Source organism: Rhipicephalus microplus, chromosome 2 (genome assembly GCF_043290135.1).
Source record: "Rhipicephalus microplus isolate Deutch F79 chromosome 2, USDA_Rmic, whole genome shotgun sequence".
Taxonomy (NCBI): domain Eukaryota; kingdom Metazoa; phylum Arthropoda; class Arachnida; order Ixodida; family Ixodidae; genus Rhipicephalus; species Rhipicephalus microplus.
In genome coordinates, this window is record NC_134701.1 from 279,837,486 (window position 1) to 279,856,770 (window position 19,285).

At 47.3% G+C, this 19,285-nt stretch overlaps 1 protein-coding gene across 2 annotated transcripts in view; it reads left to right on the forward strand.

Annotated features, from left to right (window-relative positions):
• The first annotated feature begins 5,476 nt into the window (after positions 1-5,476).
• The window catches only part of Ac13E (Adenylyl cyclase 13E), a 142,821-nt gene continuing 129,012 nt past the window's right edge, over positions 5,477-19,285 (forward strand). Inside the window, exon 1 of one of the 2 annotated variants that reach the window (XM_037430726.2) lies at positions 5,477-5,938. The gene's annotated coding sequence lies outside the window, so the exon portion shown is untranslated. The remainder of the gene's footprint in view (positions 5,939-19,285) is intronic. The other variant, XM_075882103.1, reaches the window with a different exon arrangement.

Genomic DNA, 19,285 nt, shown 5'->3' on the forward strand with positions numbered 1-19,285 from the left:
AAACCAAAATCGGCAGTAGTTCAATTCAGCCATGACCAAAATAAGCATTAATTTCTCTGTCAAAAGATTGCACATCGGTACCATTAACAACATGATGGGGTAAACGATTCCATTGTTCTATAGCATCCGGGAAAAATGACCACCGAAAGATGTCAGTGCAAGCTTTGAAAGGTTTAATGGGGGCATCATGATTCAATCTGGTGAAAGAGAGAGAGGAGGCGCACGTGCCTGACCTGTGACCACCGCGTCGGAGGACGAATGCGTTATTGCGCGCGTGTGTGCGGCGTGAGGGCGTCAAAAATTGCCGATGAAAGTGCGATACTCGTGCTCTGCTTCGGTATCTGTTCGACCCGGACGGAGGTCGCACGGGCGGGATGCGCATTCGATCCCGAGTGGCCCGATGCCAAGCCGGTGGTCGTGTATACGTAACCTGGCACTCGTCCTTCCATGCAGTCGTCGCCAGATTGACGCGATGAAAAGGTTTGTTCTCGCTGTCGCGAGATGAATGGGAAAGCGTGATTGTGTTTCGTCTGAGTTTTTAAGGCACCGTTTGAGAGCTGCCGAGCGGCGGAAGAAGGGGAGTAAGACTTGCCCACGGTTGTCACGTGACAAGTTCATGTCGGGCGTTATTAATCATAAGCACGCTTGCTTCGTTTTTACGCCATCGCATAGTTCATTTGGGTCGCGAAACCCTCGGACACAGTGCAACACCAAAACTGCATAGACCAGTCGCATATTGATTGGTTGGCACCCTTAAGAATAATTGAAATGTTTGTGTTTTAAGCCCCCAAACCACGCCGCAATTTTTGGAAGCTCCGTAGTGGAGGGTACCGGAAATTTTCGACCGCTTGAGGTTCCACAGCGTGCATCCAAGAACACGGGCGTCTAACATTTTGGTGTCATCTAAATGCGGCCGCGGCGGCTGCAGTCGAACCCGCGACTCTCGGCTCAGCAGGCGAGCACCGCACTCACTCCGAGACGGATTCACACTCTGTGCCGCTGGGTAATTGCGTAGTTCCGGAACTGATTCACTGCAAAAGTGGTTTTCAGTGAAGGTAAACGGTCGGGCTTGTTGGTGACGCATTGTAGAGAATATTCAGCGCGGAATGTTGCCTTAGTAGCGCACGTGCCGTGTCCCCCATTTTTTTCGTCCTTGTGTCCATCTGCGTTAAATATTCTTTATGATATTCAGTGTGCAAGCGTAAGGCGCTATGGTGGCAAATCAAGAAACAAAATTCACAATAAAGCTACAAAAGCACTTCGAATGGTCGGTGAAGATTTTAGGCGGGATCAGCGAACGTACCTCTTGAATAATTTTCCCGTCAGCCGGCTGCGCCTCAACTCACATGCTAATATAACGAGCTTTTCAGACACACCTTTTGTCCCACCGCTGCTATTTTCCGCTATTGTCGCAGGCAGATGACTTATGTGCGGTATCGGAACAGCTAACTTCTACTCTGTATAGTTGCCATTGATATAAAAGTTAGAGGTGGGTCATGCGTAAACATCAAGTTTGACAATGCCGATAAAGTATTTCTTAAAGCAGTGGTTCTCTGCCATGAATGTATAGGGGATTCCTTGTGAACCGGTGGAAGTGATGAGGGAGCTCTTGCAATGAGAGAGAGAGAGAGAGAGAACGAGGGGGGGGGGGTCATTGAATTAACGCTACTTGTCACGTGAAATAGGTGTTTTTTTTTCTTACTTTAAATAACTGGTCTAACAAAAGTGCCGCGACAACCATCTCAAAATCTCGCGAATAAGTTGTGCTGTTTGCAGTCACATTCTACACGTTTTAGCTATGTTTGTTTTTCAAGTACGCCAGGCTAGAAAATCTGTGCTCGCGTGTTTGTTATACAAAACTGCAACACAAGCTTTATAGCCCTGTCACGAAGAAGGGAAAACGGGAGTCCGCTCCGTCGCAATACAAAAACCTTATGCGGCGTAGCATACGCTGTCACGGGCATGCCTCCAAAAACGCGTGTCCCCCCAGGGTGTGTTTTGCGGACTCCCAAAAAATCGTGGTATAACGTGGTAACGTGGTAAAATCGTGGAAGAAACACAAAGGAAGAGAGGACAAGCGCTTTCTCGCTACTAAACGGTTTATTGGACAGAGAAGAATATATAAGCAGGCAATCAAAATCAATGAATGCGTGTGCAGACAAAAGGTTATTAAGAAATGTATTCTAGAAAAGCAAATTCTTTATCGTGCAGCAACACCGAAGGCTGGCTGACGCATTGTTCTCCTCTTTTTCTTATGTGAAAAGCTATCGTCAACTCACGAGTTAATTGATTGTCAGATCGAAAAACCCCTTCAGTATCCTGAAAAATAGTATAGCAGCAGCACTCTCTGCAATGAACCGCGAGATGCAGAACCATGCATATCCAGTTGGCCCAACTTTCGATTGTGTCCCAAAATCGCTTCGCAGACCTTCATTTGAGAACCACTGGTTTACACAAAGACAGCTTATTTGTGAGACTACAGAAAATGACTATGAAAATTTTAATTTTCACGATAACGCATGTCATTTGCTATACGACGTAGTATGACGTTAGGTATTCGTATGTATGTATGTATGTATGTATGTATGTATGTATGTATGTATGTATGTATGTATGTATGTATGTATGTATGTATGTATGTATGTATGTATGTATGTATGTATGTATGTATGTATGTATGTATGTACGTACGTACGTACGTATGTATGTATGTATGTATGTATGTATGTATGTATGTATGTATGTATGTATGTATGTATGTATGTATGTATGTATTGAAGCCGGTGTGTTGTGGCTCGTTCTTCGAACTTGGAAAAAAGTTATCCGTGAATACTTTCGAGCACGATCACACGTCGATATTTACCGATCGATGCGCTGGCGTTCTGCGAAATGCTTTCGAGTTGGTGGCGTTCACGCGCTGTGAAAACAGTCAAGAAGATCTTGGCTGTAGTAGAACCGGCAGCGAGACGCTAAGCTACAGCTCGTTACACAATGTAGTTCGCTCGAAGAAGCGGCGCGCTATATAGGCAGACGGCTACACCCGCTGGGCGGACGGGCCAACGAGGCAGCGCGACACTTTTGATCCGCCGTGCGAAATGCTTCCTGCCTGTCTGCATACGAAAGCAGCAGTGGTTTTCTTCACGTGCTGCCGCCGCCTCTCGGCTTGACGCGATGCCCGGGCTCCACGCTGCTTGGAGAGCGGCCCTGAAACGAAAAGGGAGGGATTCCTCGTCGGGGGGGGACTTTATTGGCTTCAGTCCGAGACGTGTATCTGCTGCAGCTGCCGGTTTATCTGCTCCGACTGCCATCGCCGCCGCACTCGTCGTAAAGGAATGGCATATGCAAATACGTTGCTTTACATTCCCCCGAGCAGCGACGCAGGCCATGAAACAAGCTCTAATGGGATGGTCTTGAGTGGCTTTAGGGTATTACCTATACCGGTGTGCGGGGGCTTAGCAGCCGACGTGCATTGTGTGCGCCAGACGCGTCTTTTTGTACACAAAAGGTGAACCGGCTCCCTCGGTGGTACCCAGCCAAACCTACGTATAGGTGCTCTTTTTTTTTTTTTTTTTGGTCACCGTCGCTCGGCCATTTTAAGCACATTTTTTGCAGTGCACGAATTCGCGGTATCGATCAATGCCTCCTATAGATAACCGAATGCTTGAGCACACATGTTTTCGCTTGAGGCGGAATGGTTGGTGATGCGCTTATGTCTTTATATGGTAGTCCACGTCCTGCGGAAGCAGTGTACCTTTGAAAGATGCCTCTGAGCGGGGCTCCAGGATAGTTTGGACAGCCTGCGAGTAGTTGACCCTTCGACGTGTAGACAAACGTATCCTTGCATTTAGCTTCTGCGACCTGTAATCGAACACAGGACCCAGACAGAACGTCATTCACCTAAAGACAACATATCAGACTAGCACTCTTATTGGAAACCACGCTTTGAATACAACACGTGGGTGGTCAAGCGAACCTTTCGTCTTGTGCGGATATCCCCAATAACGTAGCTTTTTTCGTGATGAAAAATTAGATACTGCGGACGCCGCTTCAAAATGAGGTGATGGCATGCGCAATGTCTTGGGGTTTCCTAAGAAAAGAGAAGAAATGGGCTGCAAGTAAAACAAGCGCCTTGTTCATCCACTGTGCAACACCGCCGCGGCAGTGTATGCGTGTCGTGGAACGAGCACATATCTATACACTTGAAGAATGTATTTGTATGTTTGCGAAGACTCCGTAACTGAAAAGCAAAGAAGTGTGGCAGCTTGGGCTAGTTGGTATGACATGATGATAGGTATAGCGCGGGAACAAAAGGACGACAAAGAGACAAGAAGGACACGAAGGACATGTCCTTCTTGTCTCTTTGTCGTCCTTCTGTTCCCGCGCTATAACTATCGTCATGAATAGCTAAGTTTGAGTGAGCATCCGCCATAACCGTCGAGTGAAATCAGTTTATCAAGTTTTATAACGATATCCTCGCAGTTTTATAAGACTGTAAGTAATATCTTAGCGGCCACTTCAGCGACAGTTCTAAAGAGTGGATTTGAAAATCCTATAGGCCTTGAGGCGTCCTCTCTGAATGGTAAATTCGATTTCTTGATCAACCTTAATCACCTCGAGCACATTTACCGTCGTGCTTCCGCGGACAACCTGTCCGGGCACCGTTATGCGTGGCATCCCGAATCGCTCGAAGTGCCGTAAGCTGGAATTCCATTCTTAGATAAAGGACGCAAGGAAGCGGCGCCACAAAGTGACACGCGAATTCCACGCGTTCCGAGCGGATGATAGCGCACGGCTTCCATTCTGGAGGGCGGCGGTCATTCAGCGAGTCCTCGCTTTTCCGACTGCAGCGCCACCTGTACTACGATAGCGCCTCGTACTTACATAAACAGTGAGGCTGGCCGCTTCACATACCGTTATAGCGACTACGCTTCCTTTCAGCGCACATACCGCAATAGAGCGACCGATAACGGAGGGATGAAGGAGTATTATATACGCTCTACCAGCTGGAAAGCGACCCCTGGGGATGCAATAAATCTCCGTAATAATAGCGCTCAGTGCGCCCGACTGCATTGTGCTGGCGGTGGGAAAAACTAAAGAACTAAACGAAAAGGGGTGACAAGCGCAATACACTCGAGCAGTGGGGGTTTCCCTTATCAGCCACACCGCACGAGCGGTCGATAAAAAGAAATGAAAAACACATTTTTTTTTCTTCTCGCGGGCCAACACGTTGCGTGTACGGGAGCCGGGAAAGAGGAGCTGGCCCAAGTGCAGGCGGACGAAGCGTGCGCAAGATGGAGGAGAGCCCGGCTCGTGAGCTTGCTCCCGCTTGTCATCTCTCTCGGGTGATCACGTGGCTGCGATTTTCTCTCTTTTTTTTTTCCTTGACGGCGTAGCGAGAGGAAGCCCGCTTCCAGAGTTTCTTTAGGTGGCGTTGTTCCAGTACGTCACCTCACCCGCTCTTGCCGGCTGCGGAGAGAGTTGGGTAGAGAGAGAGAGAGGCCCGCGCTTGCTGTGTGGCGGTCTCCGCCACAACAGAAGCACGCTGCAACCACTGCAGACCGGCTGCCGTCAGCGCTCGCTCGACACTGCCGCGCTGTCTGTGGAGGCATCCCTCCCTCACTCGCTCTTGTGCCGTCGTAGTGGTTGCCCCCCAGGATGAAGCTCGTGCGGCGAAGGTTGCCCCGTCGCTTTCCGATGACCCGAGGCCATTCCTTGATCCCGCCTGTGGAGATACCGTGATCGCCAGTCGTCGGCGCATCGTTCAACGAGTGCTGGTGCATTTTTTTTCTGCTTCGTGACGATCGCCCAACGCACGAGAACGAGAAGCTTGAGAAGTGGGGGGTCTCCCTTGATTGAGTGCGTCTCAGGAACTTCTTTGTGCCCGGAGAGTTCTGACTGAGGAATTTTTTTGTGCCGACCACCCCGGTGATCCTCTCTGGTACGTAGCGAGTGTTTCATACCATTCGTTTACCGCTCTTTTGTTTTTACCGCTTGAACGCGCGAATTCATTCGGATTATTGTTTTCGCCGTTATCATTCGCCACTTAAGAATTTGGCTGCAGAAGCCAGGTTTCATAGATCACGTGGGGACAAACGAATTAGTCTTTGATATTCGCTCATTTAGGCAGTAGTTAGATGAAATCATTGTTGAAAGAAAGACACTGTGCAGTGAGGGGACAATAGAGACCTCCATGTTTGCCCTAAGCAGTGCATAATTTCCAACTCTCTCTTAATATGAAACGCGCTCCTTGCAAACCACACTGCGTGCGTCGATTGTGGAAGTATTTATTTCCCGGCCCCTCAATACAGGGTCGCTTGTGTTGGACTTAGGCGCATATTTTCAATGATGTGCCTTTACTGGTTGTTTTTTAATTGTTTCACTTTTATTATTACTCTCTTTTGAATGCTCAATCTCTTTTCTCAGCCTGACAAGTGTGCCACTCGCGTAGAGACAAAGCCTGTCTGACCCCGAAATTGTCGGGTATAACGTAAAACAGTGGCGACAGCCACGCACAGAAGTCGAGGTGTAATATGTCTGCTATACATCGCTAGGTCTCGACGGTGACAGATATTTTAGGTCCTGCCGAATAAACCGATACCCTCTCATAGGTTCACCATCGTTGCCATTAACCGTGGTTGTGCACGCGTTCATTCTCGCGTACTCTCTCTCCCGTTCACTCGTTCACATCCGCACACTCATTCATTCGCATTTTCGCCCTCGTTCGCCTAGACTTAAGGTCACACACTTTTGACACACAAACTCGCGATCATTCACACGTTTTGCCACTCACTAACGTTTTCATACCGGTGATATGTGTGTTTAAATATGGGTCAGTGTACTAACGTTTACATATTGGTGATATGTGTGCTGAAATATGAGTCAGTGTACTAAGAGAGAGAGAGAGAAGGAATGTAGAAAAGGTAGGGAGGTGAACTAGACTATGCGTCCAGTTTGCTACCCTACACATGGGGAGGGGGAGGGGGGAGTAAAAGAGAGAGAGAAAAGGATAGACACATGTCACATCACACACACAATGCCGAGTTTCACAGGCGGTCCCTCAATGAAGTTGCTGACAAGTCTCTCAGGAGGGCTCGTGTGGCTTTCTGTGCTGATGTGCTGCGCGACCAGGCTTCCAAGATCTTTGCTTCATTAAATGGCCGGTCATCGAGTCTATTCAAGGCACACTGGAGAGTCCGGCGATCTTCATCAAATTGGGCACAGTGGCACAAGAGATGTTCAATAGTCTCTATACAGTTGCAGTTTTCACACATGGATGAATCCGCCATGCCAATGCGATGGCTGAATGACTTAGTAAACGCTCAGTGTACTAACGTTTACATACTGGTGATAAGTGTGCTGACATATGAGCCAGTGTACTAACGTTTACATACTGGTGATATGTGTGCTGAAATATGAGTCAGTGTGCTAACGTTTACATACTGGTGATATGTGTGCTGACATATGAGTCGGGGTACTAAAGTTTACATACCGGTGATATGTGTGCTGACATATGAGTCAGTGTACGTATACACGTGACCGGCACGCCGGCTTTTGTGTGCAGCACTGAAGCGGCGACTGCGTAGCATAATTTCCGGCCGTGCGCGTCCCACCGAGCGTTGTTTCCACGTGCTCGCTGTTTTTTTGTGCGACGCGACTGACGGATACACATACAGCGCGTTCTTCCACATTATACCACAGATCGTCGATGGTTTCGCGCTGCGTTCAAGTAGCGTTCGTGCCTAAATATCCGTTTGTGTCTCAGTGACCGGTATACGAAATTTAGCTTTTGCAAGACCTCGACGTGCGTGCCGCCGCGAGTCGGTCTACTCTCGGCTTGTTTACAGAGCTTGCGCGCCGATAGTTACGAGACACGAGGAAACATTGCCTGAAAATACGTATTCGTTGCGACCCAGAGCACGCGTCTTATTTTCAAGGCTGCTGCTCATCCTCCCGATCGAGGTATGCTAAAGTTTCAAGGCTGAGACTGCAGATGCGAACCCGTAGCTTCTTGGCGAAGGAAGTAACGGGCTTGAAATTTGTCTTCCAACTATTCCTCGGAGTCAGATATACTAGTGTAATGAAACGCGGTTGCGATATCGACTACAACGCGCTCGGCAACAACGCACAACTTTTTCAACGCTAATCCACGATATCCAGAACTTTTTTTTTGTGTGTCTTCCGCGTAACTTCACGGAATATCGCGTCATTCAGCAATTTAAAGATGGCGCGCCTAATCTTTTCAGACGTCAACAGATCCCAAGTTAAATGTGATGTTGTACTGTCGTTACTCGGAAGTGTTTCTTTCATTCATTAGTTACATGCTTTGCTCCGTTGGGCACCACAGTGCGGTCGTTACATAACGATGGGTACCCGAACAAATGAATTTATTGCGTGGGCAAAAAAAATTATTTGATGTGATATAAACAATGATCGATGGCGAGCTGTTGCATTTCCTAATAACTTTGGTAAAAAAAGGAATAATGCAAGACATCGTGTTAGCTCCACAATAAAATTCCCTGACCTTCGAGAAATGGTCCAGTCTCGATGATATATAGTATTGTTCGGGGTGCTCGCCTGATATAGAATAAGGGGCTGCGCCAGCAGAAGTTATGAAAGAACTGGAGCCCCCCCCCCCCCCCCGAGCAAGCATATAGTTAAAACCCAACGCGTATGTTCCCATCCTCCCTGCTCCCTGAAGGAACTCACTTCTCGTGAGCCCCTGTGTAGCATAATAGTTGTTTGCCGTTAGAATCAACTGCGAAGCCGGATCTTGGCTCGTGGGAGTGCCCGTGATGTTTAATATCGTCCGTCCTACACCACATTCCAATTTCGAACATGCCGCCTCGCCCCTCTACTCCTCCCCTTTCCCAACCAGTAAATATAAAAACTACGTCAAGGCATCTTGCGCAAACAGCTATTCCAGTAATCGCCTCTTTTTGATATAAACCCGCGTTTAGGTGCCATGCTCTATAGGGAACCAGCTGTCGCTTCGCGCCGCCACTGCTGCTGCAGGGCTGAATCCATTGAGTAGGTAGACTTCCGCCGATGATGACTTCCCGTAAAGCGCCGCCTCATCGTATTGTGTCACTAGCTCTTACATAAGTACATAGCCAGCACCGACGTTCGAGAGAACTGCATCGCCCTAACTGGGTCGATAGATCAAGGGAGAAAAAAACGAACCGCAAAGAATTTGCCGCGGGATCCAAAGGTGCATTCGAAATGCGATAACTGTTTCTGGGGCGTTCGTTGTCGGCGTTATTACGATCTTTATTTTGAGTGTTCATACTACATCCTTCTGTGGGCCTGACATCGCACGCGATCGGAACGACCTAACCTTGCGAGCCTTTTCTCAAGGTATTACGGCATCTTCATTTTTTTTTTTTTTTGACAGAAAGTGGGCTATTTTTATTTTACTGAAGAAAAATTCGGCAGATCCCACGTGCCAGGGAATCGACGTTATGCGAAGCATGCAGGGGGAAGGTTTTTTTTTTTATTGAGCGACACGTCATGAAACGACGCTATATATATGTATAAATGTTTCACACACAGACATATGTTGAAGAGTTGCAGATGTTTACATAACCAGTTGTTCGCACTTGCGCAACGATGCCCACTGGAAGATGCGTATTAGCCACACCAGAAGCTGGTATGTATATAGCGTTGATGCTCGCGAGGATGCTGGCCCTGGACACTGCTACATAAATCAACTTCAGCGTGTGGCAACTAACCAAAATTCACGTTAACCCATTGTGACGGCTGTATCAAAGGAGTACATAGTAATGTTTATAAAATTGGGTAGGCAGCACTGCAATTAACGTTTCACGAAGATTAGCGTCTATTTTAAAATTATTTCGGAGACCTGGCGTAGCTCTGGGGTAAAATACCTCATTGCCATGCAGAATACTTGGGTTCGATTCCAACTGGGACCCTAACATTTATTCCTTACATTCGTCGGGTCGACGCTACCGATGTCGGGTATTTCTTAATGCTCGCGCGTTAAAATTGTCCATGTGTGTTCTCGTCGTGCCTGGGCAGATACGAAGTGTTAATCACCCGCATACCTGCGGCACATACCCACGCATGGGTATGTGCCACTGTCTTGCGAGAAGTGTTTGATGGCGTACGCGACGGGATTGTGACATTATTCATGTCTTGACTAGCGCGCCATATTCATCAAACCATCTTACCCTCCCATGCTAATTTTTGTTTAAGCCAAGTTAAGGGGGTTACCACGAGAGCACCCAAGCGTAAACGGCTAGACAGACAGACAGACCGACAGACCGACAGACGGACCGACAGACGGACAGACAGACAGACAGACAGACAGATAGATAGATAGATAGATAGATAGATAGATAGATAGATAGATAGATAGATAGATAGATAGATAGATAGATAGATAGATAGATACGCTCAAAGTCGCCGAAGTTCGCGAAGAAATGCTTCGCATTAAAATAAAATACCAGCAGGCTTTAGAGTGCCCCAAACATAGTATATCGTTAAAAACTTCTCTACAACGTTTGTTATGTACAGCTGTAATCACTCTTCGAGCTGATAGCACTGATAATCGAGAGATAACCAAGTTGTAACAAGAGCATTGAGATCACATTTGCGATGCATGTCCTCTTGTCATGTGATAATATTCGACGTCCTGAAGTCACAAGGAACGCACTCCCTTGGAAATTAAACGGCCATTATTAACGGAGAGACGAAAGGTCATGACCTTGAGCTACAACCAGTCAAATCTTATTTCCTATCAGATTCCGTTGATTTCCTCTACTTACATATTAACTCTAGATGTTATCATTATTTATGTTTGGTGTTTCTCACGTATCGCGTTGGTCGATAGGCTCCAGCATAGAACATATAGTAAGTGGATATATACGCACCATATAGCGCCGTTGCTGGGCGCTAGTTGATTGATTGACATTGGAGGTTTAACGTCCCAAAACCACCATATGATTACGAGAGACGCCGTAGTGGAGGGCTCCGGAAATTTCGACCACCCGGGGTTCTTTAACGTGCACCCAAATCTGAGCACACGGGCCTACAACATTTCCGCCTCCATCGGAAATGCAGTGGGCGCTAGTTCAACCGCTTAGGTCGGTTTAGTAGTGCATAAGTTTAATGCTACGGTTACTGCCGCTACTGCACAGCATCTGTGACCGCTATGTAGGCTCCTGGCCGCGGACCTTCACATCAGCGCACATTCGCCACGCCCATCACCTTGTGCCGTCCATTAAGCACTTCTCTGACGCCCATTCAATTAATTAAACCTTATTATAGTGGCGAATGTCATAATAGCAAAATAACAGAGGGGTGGCGGCATTTTTTTGTCCCGAGAAGAAAAATTGAAAGGAATAAAACGGGACTTGGCTTTTTCGTCCATTTCTAATGCGGGCGTAGATTAAGTGTCATTAAAGTCTCAACACCCATTCGAGTGTTTGGCGATCTCCTTGGAGCTTTTGGTTACAACATGAGACCTGTTACTGCCGTCTCGAGATGCCTAACTTGCTGCATATATAGCTCTATTAGATATACGTTAACTCTCCTCTGGAGAATGGCGCCTCGGATGACTCTTTCAACAGAGTATTATAGTCTTCGAAAGGGAGTTGACGTGTAACTTTAAAGGACGTTATGTATGCAGTATTCTTCATTGAGGGCTAGCTCCTTGTGCAACGCTGTGGACGCAAACTTGGAAAGCTTCAAGAACTGAGCACTGCGAGAGGCGACAGTGCGGGCAACATTGCGAGAGCCAAGCAGCGGCGTCGGGTGTAGCTCCACCCAAGGTCGCTCCGCCTTTTTTTTTTTTTTTTTTGACGCTGCTGCTGCTCGAAGCGCAAAGCACGTGCCATCGCCGCCGAGCCTCGTGGAACAGCCTCCAGAAATATCGCGACACGCGTGGCGGTCCATATTCGATCGCGCTGTACGCGCTGTACAGAACGTGGTCTGCAAAGAAAGGGTGTCGCTTGCAACGCTTTCGGGCTCTACACGGTATACCGCTTCGCACTGGCTTTGTCAGGGCACGCCGTTAGCGCATGCGCGAAGGGGACGGGAGCTGGACTGATAACGATGACGATGTTCGGACTTTGAAAAGTCATTTAGCTTCCGACTCTACTCGCCATGCTGAACGCCCGCCAGCTCTCGTCGGAGACCAAGCCTATGAGCGTAGCGGTTATACTTAGTTGCTAACGTGGTTGCTTGGGCGAGTTGGTACGACATGATTCACATAAAAAAACAGCGCCAATAACGAGGGACAAGAGAACGAAGGAGACAGACAGCGGCACTGACTTACTTAAGTCAGTGCCGCTGTCTCCTCCTTTCTCTTGTCCCTCGTTATTGGCGCTGCTTTTTATGTTATACTTAGTTGAATACAGTACGTGGTTCTTGCTACGGCTACAACATGGGACCTGTTACTGGCGTTTCGAGATGCCTAACTTGCTACATATATAGCTCGATTAAATACACGCTAACTCTCCTCTGGAGAATGGCGCCTCTGATGACTCTTTGAAGAGAGTATTATAGCCTTTGAAAGGGAGTTAACGTGTAACTTTAAAAGGACGTTATATATATGCAGCAAGTCAGGAATCGCCAAACGGAGCTACATGAACTTTTTTTTTCCTTCTTAGAGTAACAGCTCAACAATAGAGTAAGATATGTGACAATTGCATGAATTGATTCCATAGAAGTGTTTGCCCTTCCATCTTGCCTGCAGGCTTCTAAATTGAGAGCGCATGTATGTACAAGAAATATGGAAAAGAATGCGAATAGCGTGGAGTGCTTTGTTCAGTGGGTGGCAATAAAAATGTTGCTAGAATGGTTCTTGATTATATCACGAATGATTCTAGTGGCGTTTCATTACCATCCAGGCTACAACTGTTAAATGCAAAACGCTCACCTTGTTTCTTTCAATCCTTCATTTATTTCAATGCTTCACTGACAAGATCGAGCTACCTGATGTTCTTTCAGTCTTTACATCTTCCTTTCCCCTGAGTAGGGTAGTCAACCAGATGCGTTTCTTTTAGGGGCGAAGCTCCTTAAGGCGTGGGCTGTGCGTCCCCTGTATGTAGCCACCTCTTGTTTCGTTCTTGCAGTGTTCACTAGATGGCGGTACTTGTAGCTGATGATGAAACGATGCAGGGTGTTATAAACTAGACGGTGGTACTTGTAGTTGATGATGACAGATGCGAGATGTTATAAAATAGGAATGATGACACATATGGCGCGTGTCTTTGGTGGAATGCCATCATTCGATTAAATGCAGTGACGTACGCTAGGGGGAGCGTTGTAATAAAATAGAGAGGAAAAATGCACGGAGGACTCATGGTTTATCAGGTTTACCTCCGGAGCTTCGCCCACTCATCATAATTCACTTCGTGGATATGGCGGCGCTTTTTTTAACCTCCCTGCCTGCAGCCTGCTTACTTCTTACACACATTATCTTCTTTACTATTTCTTTGAATCGTTAAAAGCTCAGAAATGTGAATCGAATAGGTTTGCTTAGACCGATTCCTACTCTGACATCTCTAGTGTTGTTGACTTCACCACTGCAGATTTATTAACGACGAAAAAAAAATCAATGCCCAAGCATTCACTTTTAAATTTACCTCCGATGGAGGCGGAAATGTTGTAGGCCCGTGTGCTCAGATTTGGGTGCACGTTAAAGAACCCCAGGTGGTCTAAATTTCCAGAGCCCTCCACTACGGCGTCTCTCATAATCATATAGTGGTTTTGGGACGTTAAACCCCACATATCAATCAATCAATCAATCAATCAATCAATCAATCAATCAATCAATCAATCACTTTTAAATTTACCGCCAAACTATCTGATGGTGACGTCGCAAATTCCAAAGTATTTTTTTTGTCATTTGTCCTGATTAACTCATCAAACTTTCTTAAAACTTGGCGCGTCAAGTCCTTGGCATCCCCAGTGGAAATTTTCTCTCATTTTTACCGACTATGAATTACAAGGTTACTATAGAAGACGCCGTAAAATAAAATTGTGACGCCATAGGGACTGGCGCGGGAACTTCAAGGTGGCGTCGCCACCTACATTACCTTTTTGCGCACAATGCCACGCTTGCGCACTGGAATTCTCCACTTAACTCCAATCATCGCCCTAAGAATCTTAAGTCATTACTCCAGAAACAACTGCCATCCAAGATTTCTCGACGTGACGCTACAATGCTGTGCCGGCTGTGGACTGGGGTAGCGTTTACTAAGTCATTCAGCCATCGCATTGGCATGGCGGATTCATCCATGTGTGAAAGCTGCAACTGTATAGAGACTATTGAACATCTCTTGTGCCACTGTGCCCAATTTGATGAAGATCGCCGGACTCTCCAGTGTGCCTTGAATAGACTCGATGACGGGCCATTTAATGAAGCAAATATCTTAGGAGCCTGGTCGCGCAGCACATCAGCACAGAAAGCCACACGAGCCCTCCTGAGATACTTGTCAGCAAATTCATTGAGGGACCGCCTGTGAAACTCGGCATTGTGTGTGTGATGTGACATGTGTCTATCTTTCTCTCTCTCTTTTACTCACCTCTCCCCCTCCCCATGTGTGGGGTAGCAAATTGGACGCATAGTCTAGTTAACCTCCCTACCTTTCCTACATTCATTTTCTCTCTCCCTCTCCCCTCTCTCTCTCTCTCTCTCTCTCTCTCTCTCTCTTGCGCATTTTCTCGATTACCAAGCGCCTTTGCACAGCAAGCATAATGTTTTCTTTGTTTTTTGTGTAGTGAAAGAGTAATTTAGTAATTGACGTATTCGATAGATCATCTTTTTGGTATAATCGTGCAGGCGTTCAAGTTTGTGTTCTTTTGTTTCGCTCCAAGTGTTGTTTCCCGTTTTGTCTTAAACATCCCCTTCCCCTATGTATTGTTCAAGCACTGAGGCTGAAATAAGTAAGTAGTAATAGCATAAAAACCGCTGTCATCTAAAGCTTGTTACTAATTTTTTTCCCGGAAGTTGCTTTGTTTACCTTACCTCCACAGCGGGCACATTTATTCATACTTTCGCGACGGGTTTTCCAACTCGATCGTCTTGCGAGCAGCCGTGTATGTATATCTAAGCGACACGGGCCTTTTTCATGGCGATGCCCGTATGCGTGTTGCCCTTGTCCTCAGAAGCTCACGATGGGGGTTTCATAGATCATCGTTGGCCTTCGTCGGCGGGTTTGTGGACGACGACCGTGATGAACGGTGTTGAATATTTTGCGGAAGTCGTGCGTCACAAAGGCGCGCCTTATAGGTGCTTGCTTATTTTGCGCACGATTTCCGTTCTTTCAAGCCTTCTGATAACGCACAGGAAGGGAGTTATAATAATTATTGGATAAACCTTCTTTGTCCTTTGAAAAACATTGCTCAACAACAACAACAACAACAACAACAACAACAACAACAACAACAACAACAACAACAACAACAACAACAACAACAACAACAACAACAACAACAACAACAACAATAATAATAATAATAATAATAATAATAATAATAATAATAATAATAATAATAATAATAAGGGTGCCCCGCCGTGGTGGTCTAGTGGCTAAGGTACTCGGCTCCTGACCCGCAGGGCGCGGGTTCGAATCCCGGCTGTGGCGGCTGCATTTCCGATGGAGGCGGAAATGTGGTAGGCCCGTGTGCTCAGATTTGGGTGCACGTTAAAGAACCCCAGGTGGTCTAAATTTTCGGAGCCCTCCACTACGGCGTCTCTCATAATCATATAGTGGTTTTGGGACGTTAAACCCCACGTATCAAATCATCAATAATAAGGGCACCTGTAGGAATCATCACTAGTAAGTGTGCATCACTACTCAGGCGTCAAGATATCTGTACATATATACCCCTCTCGCAGACTTGAGAGGGAGCGAGAGAAACGCGAGTGAAGGTGAGGGATGGTCACGAGGACTGAGCCCGGTTCACTACACTTCGATGGGGAAGGCGAGATGATGAAAGGAGGGATAAAGCCCATTGTTCATGCCGCCGAAATGGTACATAGCGAATTTAGTACATGCGCCCGCTCCTAATCTATAGGAGGTGGTTGCGACGCCGTTCCTCGGTAATTTTTGTTGTTGATCAACTTGAAGCAAAAAAAAAAAGAAAGAGTGTGACCGCTTTCCGTAAGCTATGCCGCATACGTACGCAATGAAACGATCTGAGATAAAGACTGCGCATGAGCATTCAAAATATCTTGTCGCTGTAGTTGCTTTCATAAATAGAGAAGAATAAAAAAAGAGGATGGAGATGTAAACACGCACAAACGAACTGCAAAATAAGAAATGCAAGCAAAAAGACAAAGCGAAGGAGCGGAAACTTCCTAATGTCTGTAGAAGCATCAACAATTGAATTATGCGCGCGTCAACTTCTTAATCTCTGCGCTAGAAAGTGGCGCAACCACGGCCTCGGAGTTGGGAAAAATATCGCCTTTCGCAAGCGTGATGGAAATCACGCGGCAACAATCTGAGGGTGGGAAAATGGTAGATGAGAAAGTAAACTTGAAAGGGGGAAAATATATTCAAGATGTGTGGTGGAAGAGGTTTTGAATGTATACCTTCTCTCAAGTAGTGGGCACGCGCGCTTTTTGATTTGTGTGTGTGTCGAACTTTGTAACTTCACCAACTTGCGTTTCGGCCGTGCTACTCCGGATAAAGAACTATAATGAAGGGAAAAAAAAAAAGCAGGTGCCGCCTATACTCCAGTCCCGCTAGTTCTATGCAGTGCTGCAAAGGCGTATTTGTTCCGTATATACAATCACGCAGAAACTGGAGGTACTTATAGACCGCTTTCTAACGCTTATTCCACCATGCGGGATACCTGTTGCGTGCGAGGATCACGGTATAATTAAACGTGGCTGTGACCTTATTTGACTCTTGTTCGCCTTCTTAATTTAGAGTTTCGGAATAGAGTTTCACTAGAGATTGCGTTGCTTGGTTACGTTCTCCATTTTCCAATTATAACGTGTGTACACAAGCCCCGCCGCGGTGGTCTAGTAGCTAAGGTACTCGACTGCTAACCCGCAGGTCGCGGGATCGAATCCCGGCTGCGGCGGCTGCATTTCCGATGGAGGCGGAAATGTTGTAGGCCCGTGTGCTCAGATTTGGGTGCACGTTAAAGAACGCCAGGTGGTCGAAATTTCCGGAGCCCTCCACTACGGCGTCTCTCATAATCATATGGTGGTTTTGGGACGTTAAACCCCGCATATCAATCAAATCATCAACGTGTGTACACAAGATGCTAGCGTAGGACGCATGAGCTGTGGTGACAAACGCTACGCAAAGATTTTGCTATGCAATATTCTAAAGCAGCCCATTGTGCGGCGTAGCGCCTATAGCCTTCTCTGCACTGCACGGTAGGTTGAAAAACGTGTATAGATGGCGTGCTTTCTGAGGTTTCCAGCCATTGCTTCCAGAATAGGAGTCTCTGCGCACCATCACGTCCCGGTCACGAGAAACGAAATAGAGAAGAAAATAAGTGCTGGCAGCCGCGGGGACACAAACGTAGTTTCCGCCAACTTCTCTCTCTCTTCTTTTCGAGGGTGCATGGTCTCTGAGATGGGAAAAAGAGAATGGATATCAGTAATAAAGAAAAACAACGGGCTTGGAATGTAGAGAGCAGAGTGTGATGATTTGGGCCAGCAAAAAAAAAAAAAGCACGTCTCGTATATGATAAAACAAAAGGGGAGCCAGAGATGGCGACTCATAGCTCGCTCGTTTTGTTTCTTAGCGCTTCACCTAGAGTGCGCAGAATCAATTTCGTCGCGGGCCATTTCCTATGTACGCGCCGGCGATCCCCTTTGCGCACAATGGCGCATTACCGGCAGGGACGAAAAGAACCGGCCGATGCTGCAGCGACATGCGAAGAACGCCAGAGTGGTCAAGCGGGATGACTCGTAGTTTGCAAAGAATGCAAAATAACGAGATGAGAAGAAGTTGCCGTATTATCTCGACTACTATCAGCTGGAGGAACGGCTTAGTATGCGGAATTTGCAGTAACGCGCAAGAAATTGGCCTGAACTCTGAGCGTATACACAGACATATCGAAAATTAATGGTCGATATTTAGCTCATTGAGTGCGGTTTGTGAAGCTGTCGTTTGCTTGTTTGTCTGGTCTGTGAAGTTAAGCGTGCCCCAAACGACTCAGTGACGCCTTGAAGGGATCTGCAGTGTATAGGTTCGGCCACCAGGGGTTCCTTGTCGTGCACTGACCTCTAGCGTTTTCGCTCCATCGACATACGACTGCCGCTGCCGGGATCTTAAACCCCTGCCTTTACGGTCAGCAGCCGAGACACCCACATGGCCTTCCGCGGGCGGAGCAGTAGCTCGCCTTCTGTTTTGCACATTGATTTCTCAAATGCTTTACAGCGAAACCTGTGCATGACTCGGAGAAACGGAAAACCGTTCGGAATCGGCATCACGAGTGTCATTGCCTATGGGCTTCCAGTGACGTCGTCATTGGCGTTGTACCCATGCAAGCACGCGCGCCATTGGCTGCTCTGTGAGTGACGTCGTCCAACCTGTCGGAGTCTTGGCGCCGAGCACGCGCGCATCGATTTCTGCTGATAAATTCCACGCGGCTAGGCCACGGACAACTTTAGCTGAGCGCCGACAGTGGATTCGTCGGGCTGACGCTGCAGTCCGCGCGCAAAAACTTGCCCGGGAATCCGAGAGCCGGAGTGACTGCATGCCGATGATGTGGCAGCCTTCGAAGACGCGCTAAGTCGCGAACGGAAATGCATGTCCCGGTGGCGGGGGGGATCCTGCAAACCACGCCGCCGCTCGCGATGTCAAACGCTTGCAACAATGTGCGCCGAACAAGCGGTGTTGTGGCCACAAAAGCGTCAACGTGATGATTGTGGGAGCGGCACTTGGGCTTCAGCTGCCACGTCTGTGACCGCCTGTTGTTCGAGAACAACCACTGTGATTAACGCATTGCGAAACTACTGCACGACCCTGATCATGCGAGGCACAATGTTCGGCATATGAAATAAACAGTGTGGTAAACCCAAGGCAAACGTATCTCTAACCTCATTAAGAAGCACGAACCAATAATGTGAAAGGCTTCAGTGGGCGTTGGGTTGAACCGACCGCTAAATATCGCGGCTGCACGTTTCAGTTTTCGCTGGTTAACCATTCATTTGTACGGAGTGCTTGGGAGGTAATTTTTTTAGATGCGAAGCAGCTCGTTGACTCACGTGTGTAATGCTGTACGTACGTGCGTGCGTCCTTTAGAACGCGCTGCAACGCGTTCCCCTCGCCGCAGGTGTCGGAGCGGTGCC